General features: G+C 40.6%; 1 pseudogene; it reads left to right on the top strand.

The window, feature by feature from the left end:
- Window positions 1-13,517, top strand: part of LOC115104264 (ras/Rap GTPase-activating protein SynGAP-like) — a 44,210-nt pseudogene that overhangs the window by 15,990 nt on the left and 14,703 nt on the right.

Here is a 13,517-nt window from a genome sequence, read left to right as displayed (position 1 = left end):
ATCAAATGTATTTATATAGCCCTTCGTACATCAGCTGATATCTCAAAGTGCTGTACAGAAACCCAGCCTAAAACCCCAAACAGCAAGCAATGCAGGTGTAGAAGCACGGTGGCTAGGAAAAACTCCCTAGAAAGGCCAAAACCTAGGAAGAAACCTAGAGAGGAACCAGGCTATGTGGGGTGGCCAGTCCTCTTCTGGCTGTGCCGGGTGGAGATTATAACAGAACATGGCCAAGATGTTCAAATGTTCATAAAAGACCAGCATGGTCCAATAATAATAAGGCAGAACAGTTGAAACTGGAGCAGCGGCACGGCCAGGTGGACTGGGGACAGCAAGGAGTCATCATGTCAGGTAGTCCTGAGGCATGGTCCTAGGGCTCAGGTCCTCCGAGAGAGAGAAAGAAAGAGAGAAAGAGAGAATTAGAGAGAGCGTACTTAAATTCACACAGGACACCGAATAGGACAAGATAAGTACTCCAGATATAACAAACTGACCCTAGCCCCCCGACACATAAACTACTGCAGCATAAATACTGGAGGCTGAGACAGGAGGAGTCAGGAGACACTGATATAGATATATTCAGATATATTCAGCCTCTTGCGAATTGAAGGAAAATTATGAAACACAGAGAGACAAAAAAAATATTTATCAATGTTTTCTCTTGTTCAATTTTTGGTGACAGGCCTGGCTTCCCTTGGCACCCATGAATACACACCACTGCTAGTACTACATATTCTTCCTCTTCATATCTGCTTCTTGCCTTTTTCCCCAGGGTTCCGGGCAGTCGCCCTCGACCCTTAACCCCCCGACCCCGGCCAATGAGAGAACAGTCGCCTGGGTCTCCAACATGCCTCACCTCTCCGCTGACATTACTCTGGAGGCTAACCGCATCGACCGTGAGGAGTTCAAGCTGAAGGAGTACTCCAAAAGCATGGATGAGTCTCGCTTAGACAGGGTAGATACATCTCTCCCACCACAGCTTTTGCAATACAAAAGAATGCTAGCCTAAATTTGACATTGGCAATGTGTGTGTGTGTGTGTGTGTGTGTGTGTGTGTGTGTGTATATATATATATATATAAAGTAGATAATTGTCTTAACAATATACTGTAGCTTTGGCATTGAAATCCCAATCTTCTAGGAAATCAACAGTAACAAAACGATCCCTCAAAGGAATGCAACATTTCTCTCTTCTTTAGCAATTCGACGTGGCAGCATATTAAACAGCAAACTGTGAGACTAGAGAACCGTAACACTGATCTGAGTCATATCTCCTTCTTAATGCACAGTACAGATGTCAGGGAAGTGCAACCCAAGTCTATCAGTGGAGAACAGATGGTACCGAGACACGTATTTATGAATAATTTAGAAAGGAACAGCTGAGGATGAACTTGAACAACAGTGAGTCATTGAAAATAAACAAACTTTTAGCTCGCATATTCATATTTGACCGCAGACACCGCATTACCACATTTCTTTGTCCGAGTGAAGGTGTGTTCAGTCAACCCCCAAGAACATTTGCTGGTTGTTTAGCCATGTGTTGCTAATAAACAGTCATTTGCTCAACTATTTTTATATTTTCAATATATTCCCTTCTGGAGTTATTTTCATAATAGACATAGCTGGATCTTTGTGCATAGTGAGCAAGTGAAAAGGGATAAACTGTGTGTGCCTTAGACTTTAATGAACACTGGACAACAATGTGGTTGCCTCCCTATTCCATGGTGACTTGTCGACGTGTATGACAATTACTCAACCATTTTCTATCTCCAATGCGTTCCCTTCTCTCTGTCTGTCTCAGGTAAAGGAATACGAGGAGGAGATCCACTCCCTGAAGGAGCGACTGATCATGTCCCACAGGAAGCTGGAGGAGTATGAGAAGAGGCTCCTTTCCCAGGAGCAGCAGACCAGTAAGATCCTCTCACAATACCAGTGTCGCCTGGAGGACAGCGAGAGGAGGCTACGGCAACAGCAGGTGGAGAAAGACTCCCAAATTAAAGGAATAATCAACAGGTAAAAAGAGGGGTGGTGGTGGAGGGTGGAGGAGATGGAGAATGGAGATGTAGAGAGGAAGAGAGAGAGAACTAAAATGGAGTGAAGAAAATAAATTCATGTATTGTTAAGACCTATCGTGTCTGATTACGTTTATCCAAGAAATATCAACAATTATAGACAGAGTTCATCTTCTTTAGGCAAGTGCTGATTTTTGGAAATAATATGGGGAATATTGATGAATATATGAGTCTAGATAATGTATAGTTATGAAATAGATACATTAATAATGTATGGAGAAATAACAGGGAGGCCTCAACCATATTTAAAAAAAAATGTTTTTAAATGTTAACCTTTACTAACTAGGCAAGTCAGTTAAGAACAAATTCTTATTTTCACAATGATGGCCTAACCCGGCCAAACTCGGACGACACTGGGCAATTGTGTGCCGCCCTATAGGACTCCCAATCACGGCCGGATGTGATACAGCCTGGATTTGAACCAGGGACTGTAGTGACACCTCTTGCACTGAGATGCACTGTCTTAGACCGATGCACTACTCAGGAGCCATAGGTGTGTAGGTCAAATATACATATATACACTGCTCAAAAAAATAAAGGGAACACTTAAACAACACAATGTAACTCCAAGTCAATCACACGTCTGTGAAATCAAACTGTCCACTTAGGAAGCAACACTGATTGACAATACATTTCACATGCTGTTGTGCAAATGGAATAGACAACAGGTGGAAATTATAGGCAATTAGCAAGACACCCCCAATAAAGGAGTGGTTCTGCAGGTGGTGACCACAGACCATTTCTCAGTTCCTATGCTTCCTGGCTGATGTTTTGGTCACTTTGAATGCTGGCGGTGCTTTCACTCTAGTGGTAGCATGAGACGGAGTCTACAACCCACACAAGTGGCTCAGGTAGTGCAGCTCATCCAGGATGGCACATCAATGCGAGCTGTGGCAAGAAGGTTTGCTGTGTCTGTCAGCGTAGTGTCCAGAGCATGGAGGCGCTACCAGGAGACAGGTCAGTACATCAGGAGACGTGGAGGAGCCCGTAGGAGGGCAACAGCCCAGCAGCAGGACCGCTACCTCCGCCTTTGTGCAAGGAGGAGCAGGAGGAGCGCTGCCAGAGCCCTGTAAGATCATCTCTAGCAGGCCACAAATGTGCATGTGTCTGCTCAAACGGTCAGAAACAGACTCAACGTCCACAGGTGGGGGTTGGCTTACAGCCCAACACCGTGCAGGACGTTTGGCATTTGCCAGAGAACACCAAGATTGGCAAATTCGCCACTGGCGCCCTGTGCTCTTCACAGATGAAAGCAGGTTCACACTGAGCACATGTGACAGACGTGACAGAGTCTGGAGACGCCGTGGAGAACGTTCTGCTGCCTGCAACATCCTCCAGCATGACCGGTTTGACGGTGGGTCAGTTATAGTGTGGGGTGGCATTTCTTTCGGGGGCCGCACAGCCCTCCATGTGCTCGCCAGAGGTAGCCTGACTGCCATTAGGTACCGAGATGAGATCCTCAGACCCCTTGTGAGACCATATGCTGGTGCGGTTGGCCTTGGGTTCCTCCTAATGCAAGACAATGCTAGACCTCATGTGGCTGGAGTGTGTCAGCAGTTCCTGCAAGAGGAAGGCATTGATGCTATGGACTGGCCCGCCCGTTCCCCAGACCTGAATCCAATTGAGCACATCTGGGACATCATGTCTCGCTCTATCCACCAACGCCACGTTGCACCACAGACTGTCCAGGAGTTGGCGGATGCTTTAGTCCAGGTCTGGGAGGATATCCCTCAGGAGACCATCCGCCACCTCATCAGGAGCCATGCCCAGGCGTTGTAGGGAGGTCATACAGGCATGTGGAGGCCACACACACTACTGAGCCTCATTTTGACTTGTTTTAAGGACATTATATCAAAGTTGGATCAGCCTGTAGTGTGGTTTTCCACTTTCATTTTGAGTGTGTGACTCCAAATCCAGACCTCCATGGGTTGATACATTTGATTTCCAATGATAATTTTTGTGTGATTTTGTTGTCAGCACATTCAACTATGTAAAGAAAAAAGTATTTAATAAGAATATTTCATTCATTCAGATCTAGGATGTGTTATTTTAGTGTTCCCTTTATTTTTTTGAGCAGTGTATATATAAATAATGGGATAGCTTCAAACTAACTGCACATTCATTTGAAAGGTGAGGTCAACAGTGAAATCATTAGGCAATTGGTTTTCACCCAGTCAGTAGGAAAATGTTCATTGAACATTCTTTTTCTGACTAATGTTAACAAATTGACTTGAGACAAGGAACTTGAGAGGAAACTATTTGTGTAAATGTTCTGCTTTTGTCCACCACCTCTAATAATCTGCAATTGAAAGTTAGATATGCATCACAGGGAACTTTTAATCCATTCCAGGGAAGAAGAAATGGAATGAAGACCGAGGCCGTTTCTGGCTGTACTTAATGGAACCAATCCCATCCATAACCCCATAACTTTGTGCATAAAGAACCCAAAAGACACATTTTTAGGCCCTTTGTACTATTGCACTACTTGGCAACCTTTTTTACCAGTATATCAAACATGCTGCTTGTTTACTTTCCTTTAGTAGTTTACCTGCATCATCTGTGGTGATTATTCCAATAATCGTAAACTGAGAGGGATTCACCTAGATTGAATTGAAAAGCACAATAATGGACAGAAAGGTGACATCATATGACTCCTATCTGCCCTATACAGTATGAGGCCATAATGGTGTTTTTGATAAAAATGCATGAGGCAAAGACTAAGATAGTACATGACATATTGTTGACATCACCATAACAGCTTGACATGAGAATGAACAATGCCAATCTTTACAAACCGCGACCACAGTTTGATGGAGAAATACTATCTTGTGATGTGTAAAGAGAACACAGAGTAAACCTAATTTATCTGCTAAATGACAAGTTCTCTTTCCCCTTTGAAGTTAGTTTGGGCGATGGCATTGTTACAGTTGACAAGATAAACTAGAGGATTCTATAAGTAGTGGATGGCTGCTAGATTTTAAGACAGATTCATATGCTGTCAATGAATGAGAAATGCTATTTGCGTTTTTTAAATTATTGATGGTAGAAAATATGTTTCAAGCTACTTCATTAGCTCAGGTAGTTACAGTTGAAGTCGGAGGTTTACATACACTTAGGTTGGAGTCATTGACTTGTTTTTCAACCACTCCACAAATGTCTTGTTAGCAAACTATAGTTTTGGCAAGTTAGTTAGGACATCTATGTTTGCTAATAATGGGCCTCTGTACGCCTATGTAGATATTCCATTAAAAAAATCAGCCGTTTCCAGCTACAATAGTCATTTACAACATTAAGAATATCTACACTGTATTTCTGATCAATTTGACGTTATGTTAATGGACAAAAAAATAGCTTTTCTTTCAAAAACAAGGACATTTCTAAGTGACCCCAAACTTTTGAACAGTAGTGTACGTGTATACGTATGAATCTTTATGTGTGTATGTATATATATATATATATATATATATATATATATATATATATATATATATATATATATATATATATATATACAGTTGAAGTCGGAAGTTTACATACACTTAGGTTGGAGTCATTAAAACTCGTTTTTAAACCACTCCACAAATTTCTTGTTAACAAACTATAGTTTTGGCAAATCTATTGTAGTTTTTCCAACAATTGTTTACAGACAGATTATTTAACTTATAATTCACTGTATCACAATTCCAGTGGGTCAGAAGTTTACATACACTAGGCCTACCTTCAAACTCATCATGGGAAAATCAAAAGAAGTCTGGTTCATCCTTGGGAGAAATTTCCAAATTCCAAAAGTACTGTAGCTCGTTCATCTGTACAAACAATAGTACGCAAGTATAAACACCATGGGACCATGCTGCCATCATACCGCTCAGGAAGGAGACGCGTTCTCTCCTAGAGATGAACATACTTTGGTGCGAAAAGTGCAAATCAATCCCAGAACAACAGCAAAGGACCTTGTGAAGATGCTGGAGGAAACAGGTACAAAGTATCTATATCAACAGTAAAACGAGTCCTATATCGACATAACCTGAAAGGCCGCTAGGCAAGGAAGAAGCCACTGCTCCAAAACGCCCATAAAAAAGCCTGACTACGGTTTGCAACTGCACATGGGGACAAAGATTGTACTTTTTGGAGAAATGTCCTCTGGTCTGATGAAACAAAAATAGAACTGTTTGGCCATAATGACCATCGTTATGTTTGGAGTAAAAAGGGGGAGGCTTGCAAGCCGAAGAACACCATCCCAACTGTTGTGGGGAGGCTTTGCTGCAGGAGGGACTGGTGCACTTCACAAAATAGAAGGCATCATGAGGTAGGAATATTATGTGGAAGCAACGTCTCAAGACATCAGTCAGGAAGTTAAAGCTTGGTCGCAAATGGGTCTTCCAAATGGACAATGACCCCAAGCATACTTCCAAAGTTGTGGAAAAATGGCTTAAGGACAACAAAGTCAAGGTATTGGAGTGGCCATCAGAAAGCCCTGACCTCCATCCTATGGAACATTTGTCTGCAGAACTGAATAAGCGTGTGCGAGCAAGGAAGCCTACAAGCCTGACTAAGTTACACCAGCTCTGTCAGGAGTTTTGGGCCAAAATTCACCCAACTTATTGTGGGAAGCTTGTGGAAGGCCACCCGAAATGTTTGACCCAAGTTAAATAATTTGAAGGCAATGCTACCAAATACTAATTGAGTGTATGTAAACTTCTGACCCACTGGGAATGTGATGAAAGAGATAAAAGCTGAAATAAATCATTCTCTCTACTATTATTCTGGCATTTCACATTCTTAAAATAAAGTGGTGATCCTAACTGACCTAAAACAGGGAATTGTTACTAGGATTAAATTATAGGAATTGTGAAAAACTGAGTTTAAATGTATTTGGCTAAGGTGTATGTAAACTTCCCGACTTCTGTCGTGGAAATTTCCTCTATTTACCAAATCATGGGAGCAAACCACACACACACGTCAGAGTTAGTTATAAAAGTCCATCTTTAATTATATGAGCTCTTATCACAATCCTGTGACTCTCAGATAAATTCAGTGTCTCCCCAGTGAATTCTCTGAGAGTCCCCTTACAATGCAACTCAGTTTCTTTTAATAGCAAAGACACACATAGTCAGACAGCATAGACATAATTCATCGTTCAGCTTTGTCTCCTTTCCCAAACCCCAGAACCATAAACCAAATCCATACAAAACCCAAACCTTTATCATTGATTTTCAAATCTCATTCATCATTCTTCTTAGAAATTACTTCAGATATTCTGAAATACTTTTTTTGTGATTTATCTTGGTTGCTCTAGACGACTGCCTCTAGAGTAGAAGTTATGTTTCTTAAAAGGAATATGACGGATTATATTCTATTATATCAGACAAGACAGAGTAACACACTATCTAAATGTTATCAATACCCTATTGAAGTACCAGTACTGTACCATACACTAAGATTCTGTATGTACATTTTGTTATGATATTACCAATGTAATTAACTATTTTAATCCATTGAAATAGCAATATTTTACATGTGCAATAATAGATTTAAATTGAACATTAATGAACAGAAGCATTATATGTATGTAGGCCTACATTCAGGCACACAAAGATATTGAGTATGTATACCTTACATGCATAGATACATATATCATATGATCATACATACAGAACTCATACACTTTAAGGTTTTTTTTCAGGTCCCATTCAGTATCAATTGAAACCATATCAACATACATTATACTGAGACTTCTGCATGTACGACCATGGATACTGTAAATCCCTAAATACCATAGATACAGCGTATACAGTACTGTAAAAAATAGTTTATAACTTGTATATTTGACTTACACATGGCTGTATAGTGTTTGAGACTTGAACAAAAATGTTAATCATGCAGATAGATGGATATTGGTGCCGTTTATCTAGTGTTAAGATTTATATCTCTTATAATTTTGCAATATGTCGTTGGTTTAACTTTTGATCTGCAGTAAATCATAGGAGACAGAATGGTAAATGGTGTCGTTGTTTGCTAAAGTTAGAGCTTTGAGGGAGTCATTTTTTTGAGATACGATGTGGAACAAGAATTGTTCACTATCATAAGATTGCCTATCTTTTGGCATTGTAGCAAGTATAATATTGGTAGTCTGTATAGATGTACAGTATAATATTACATCAGTATTACTTTGAAAGTTTTCTGTGCACTGTGCAATAAAGCCATTTGGATTGATATGGCAAATAGCAGGACATAGTGAGGGTTTACTGTTGATGTACATATAATTGACTACATATCATGTGACCTTTGACTCACCCGATCGCCTGCCTTATTTCTCTGTCACAGCCAATTCAGACATCATGACCTGTCCCTGACCTCATATTGACAAATACCCACATTGTTTTGACTGTGTGTAAGACTTGACCTGACAAGCACACTAGTTGAACTTGAAGTAAATAGATATACAGGTTTAGTTTTGGTACATATCACCCATGTGAATCACTGTCTGCCTTCTGTAGAATTCTACTGTATACTCATGTTACATTTCATTGTTTCTTAGGTCAGTGTCAATGTTTCTGTCAGTGCATACATTTGATTCCTTTTCCCTTTCTTATTTTTGTCCAATAAATCCCTGTACATTATTTATGTAATAAAACATCTAACACCAATGTCTGAAACTTCACCTGTGGATTTTCATTATTTATCCATGTTAAGCATCAATTTAGTTGTAGTATGTTAAGCATAAAGATATTCAGAGACTGCTTTCTCTGTGGAAATGCTACAGCTTGATATGGTGGCATATGACAATTAGTGATATGTCCAAACCAACCACGCATTTTGAAATAGTTTGACTAAAATGTGTGCTAACATTAAAATGTATTTCTGTTTTTAGCTTGTCTTATTGGCTCAGTTTTTGCACCAATCACATTGGCTGTCTGGTCCACACTTTCCCTGTTGCCGCTGCACAATGTCCTATACAGTTCCTTCAGAAAGTATTCATACCCCTTGACTTATTCCACATTTTATTGTGTTACATCCTGAATTCAAAATGGATTAAATAAAATAAAAATCTCACCCATCTACACACGATGCCACATAATGACAAAGTGAAAACATGTTTTACTGAAATATGTCATTTACATAAGTATTCACAACCCTGAGTCAATATGCTGTATGTTAGACTCACCTTTGGCATCGGTTACAGCTATGAGTCTTTGTCTCTAAGAGCTTTGCACACCTGGATTGTACAACATTTGCACATTATTATAACAATTTTTCAAGCTCTGTCAAGCTGGTTGTTGATTGTTGTTAGACAACCATTTTCAGGTCTTTTTATTCATTTCCAAGCCGATTTAAGTCAAAAATGTAATTAGGCCACTCAGGAACATTCAATGTTGTATTGGTAAGCAACTCCCGTGTATATTTGGCTTTGTGTTTTTGGTTATTGTCCTGCTGAAAGGTACATTTGTCTCCGGTGTCTGTCTGGAAAGCAGACTTAACCAGGTTTTTCTCTAGGATTTTGCCTGTGCTTAGCTCTATATTCAATTTCTTTTATCCTAAAAAAACTCCATAGTCCTTGCCGATGACAAGCATGCCCATAACATGACGCAGCCACCACTATGCTTGAAAATATGGACAGTGGTACTCAGTGATGTGTTGTGTTGGATTTGCCCCAAACATAACGCTTTGTATTCAGGACTTAAAGTTTTAAAAAACAAACATTTTTTGCAGTTTTATTGTCTGTTGTTGCTCCAGTCTCAGTTTTCGCTTATCACAGCCATTAAACGCTGTAACTGTTTTAAAGTCACCTTTGGACTCATTGTGAAATCCCTGAGCGGTTTCCTTCCTCTCCGGCAAATGAGTTAGGAAGGATGCCTGTATCTTTGTAGTGACAGGGTGTATTGATACAGCGTCCAAAGTGTAATAATAACTTCACCATGCTCAAAGTGAGTATTCAATGTCTGCTTTTATATTTGTTTATCTACCAATAGGTGCCCCTATTTGCCACCATGCTCAAAGTGATATTCAATGTCTGCTTTTATATTTGTTCATCTACCAATAGGTGCCCCTATTTGCCACCATGCTCAAAGTGATATTCAATGTCTGCTTTTATATTTGTTTATCTACGAATAGGTGCCCCTATTTGCCAGCCATTGAAAAACCTGAATCTGTGTTTGAAATTCACTGCTCGAATGAGGGACCTTACAGATAATTGTATGTGTGGGTACGGAGATGAGGTAATCATTCAAAAATCTTGTTAAACAATATTATGAGTCCATGTAACTTATTATGTGACTTCGTAAGCACAGTTTTACTCCGGAATTTATTGCCATAACGAAGGGAGGGGTTGAATACTTATTGACTCGAGACATTTCAGCTTTTCATTTTAAATTCATTTGTAAACATTTCTAAAAACATAATTCCACTTTGACATTGTGGGGTATTGTGTGTAAGCCAGTGACACATCTCAATGTAATCCATTTTAAATGTGGAAAAAGTCACGGGTGTGAATACTTTTTGAAGGCGCTGTATATAAATGTGTCATTCATTTTGTGCAATTAGTCCTCTCTCAGCATTCTGTTAATCTCAGGAGTTTAACGCTCTGAAGTTCATCCACCTTGTCAGCAATTTCACAGCTTTTCTGTGTGACTTCAAATTAAAACAACCATGTCGTTCAGGCGGAAAGTAGATGTGATAAAAGATTGAAAGATAATGAAATATATAATGAGCAAAGCAGAAGAATTTCATTACCTCAGAAATACCGACCAGGTAGGAGTTAGGATGTCATATGTACTCTTGTTCATTGACTCTCCATCACCAAACAGCTGATCACCATCTTGGATTTGACTTCATGATTGCAGTGACTTTTAATTGATCCTTCACCTTTTGTGTCCGTTCAAGAAAATATCAGAACCATTGCCTTGAATGATGCAGATCTTGAAATTCCAAAGGCAAGTAATTAATGATCCATGTTCCCCTCTCTGGAAAATAATTCTGATGCTGAGTAATCGTGTCTATAGGTGAATTTGCATGGCAAGAAAAATATTCTATGGAGACTGGAGCAATAAGCTTCCCATATCCCTGCAAGCCAACCCTTTTTGAAATGGTTATAACAAGGATTTGGAATCTCTATCATGTTGCGTCAGTTCAACTATTCCATGAGGATGAACTATTAATTAAACCCCCTTCAGAACACGATGACCGGCAAAACACCACAATCTAGACATCATTAGGCATGATTAAATTGGAAAACACCCTGAATTGGACAGACACATCATGCTGAATCCCTTGGGAAACATGGAAATATGCACCTCAACTGCCCCAAAAATGCTTCCTCGTATTACTGAAGCAGTGTATGTTAAACAGCTACAGCATTGGTTGAATAGATTATAATTTGGCTACCAGAGGTTATAACAACGCTACTATAAACCAGGTAATGGGTATATTTGACAAATCAACGTTTGTCAGGGTAATGACAGGTGCAGCTTGCACCTGGACAGTCTTTATAAGCCTTACGCATTGCACTTAGCTACTTAGTGTCTACTTAACTCACAATTCTCTCAACTGTTTGAACTCTCTCTCTCTCTCTCTCTTAGACTTATGGCTGTGGAGGACGAGATAAGGGGAGGAGCCATCATTGAGCCGCCAAAAGCTAACGTTAGGGTCTTCGCCGATCAGGTCTGTGATTTTCTTCTTCTGGTCGCCATGTCTGTAAGGATGGCCTGTGTCTTTATCTCTCTATCCTTCTCTATGTTGTTTTCATCTCTTTGTTGATTTGTCCCTTTTATTTTGTCTAGACAAGTCCTTGGGTTTGGGTGAGACTGTCATTTGTCTGTCAATCCATTTAGGTGCTTTGAAGGTCAAAGAACGTCTGTTTACATCTCGTGTCTGTCTCTCAATCAGTCTGTTTATATTACGTCTGACCACATCCAGGTTGTAATCAAATCAGCGTCTGTGATAACTGTACATCTCAGACACGTCTATCAACTTTGTGTGAACTATATGTATTAAGTTAAGTTGTATTACCAGTCCAACACAAATGCAAGACATAATACACGACTTTTGAACAGTTTTGGTACTGAGGATGAGTTAATTTGCCAGGCCGACAACATCTCCAGCAACCACACTCAATGTCTCACGGTCCATGCTTTTAGCCAGCCACTCATCATCTCCTGTCAAACCAGGCAGGCTCAACCTCAAGCCTGAGTCATGCTGCAAAGACATACCAGCTTTCAGTGTGTGTGTGTGTGTGTATGTGTCTGTGTGTGTGTGAAAGAGAGATAGTGTGTCAAACCCCAATGTCTCTTGCAAACGACATCACATATGTATGCTCAAGCTTCTTTCATTCGTTTAAATCAAATCCCTGTTCCACCAGAAGATGAGTCCCACCCAACCGCTTCCCCAATCCAAACTCCTTCATCCCAATTATTCACACTGAGCATGTCAACGTCAAGTTGTATTACCAGTCTAACACAAATGCAAGACAGACATAATACACAACTATTGAACAGTTTTAGTCCTGAGGATGAGTTAATTTGTCAGGCCGACAACGTCTCCAACATCCCAAACTCAATGTCTTTCGGTCCATGCTTTTAGCCAGCCACACATCATCTCCTGTCAAACCGGTCAAGCCCACCCTCAATCATGAGTCATGCTGCAAAGACATGCCAGATTTTTCTCTCTCTCTCTCTCTGTGTGTGTGTGTGTGTGTGTGTGTGTGTGTGTGTGTGTGTGTGTGTGTGTGTGTGTGTGTGTGTGTAAAAGAGCGAGAGAGAGAGAGTGAGTATGTGTCAACCCACAATGTCTCTTGCAAACAACATGACACATGTACGCTCAAGCTTCGCTGAATCCCACCCAGCCGCTTCCCCAATCCAAACTTCTTTATCCATATCTGAATCAAATCAGACTCAAAAGAGGCAACAGATATAATACATTTTCTGACATCCAGAAATAAAAACAAAAGCAGAAGGTTTGAGCGGTGTGAACAGACAGGGCTCCCGCTATGTCCCAGATAAGAATACAGCTGAATGCAGCACCCCTGCAAGGCTTTAAACGGTAACGGCTTCAGCCATGCTTCCTCGAGTGAGCAGTGATCCAATGCGTCTCTCCTGTTATTTCTCCATTCAGTACACAGCTCCCCCAGAGAGGGAGAGGAAGGGCGGGGGGGAGAGGAAGAGAGGGAGAGATTAGCCAGAAAGGCTTAGAAACTGTGGTTGAAAGGGGGTAAAGCCGTCCAGCGATGCGTGGCGTTCTGTTCAGTTGCCAGACAAGTAGCAGACCAAAGAGTTTTTGCGCTCGTGCTGGTTACACTCAGTCGACCGTGGCCAGTCTGTGGTTGACATGTAGTTGCGGGGAGTGTCATGGTAGACTTGGCCTACAGCCTCACACAGCGTTGCTGTCGGAATCTATTTGTCCTTTCTGAGGGCTGAGAGATACAGTTTGATTAGCTCTTCTCAAGAGGTCGTAG

The sequence above is a fragment of the Oncorhynchus nerka genome, linkage group LG3 (genome assembly GCF_034236695.1).
Source record: "Oncorhynchus nerka isolate Pitt River linkage group LG3, Oner_Uvic_2.0, whole genome shotgun sequence".
Classification (NCBI taxonomy): Eukaryota; Metazoa; Chordata; class Actinopteri; order Salmoniformes; family Salmonidae; genus Oncorhynchus; species Oncorhynchus nerka.
Note: the sequence above shows the minus strand (reverse complement) of the source record. Positions and strands in the feature narration are given on the sequence as shown.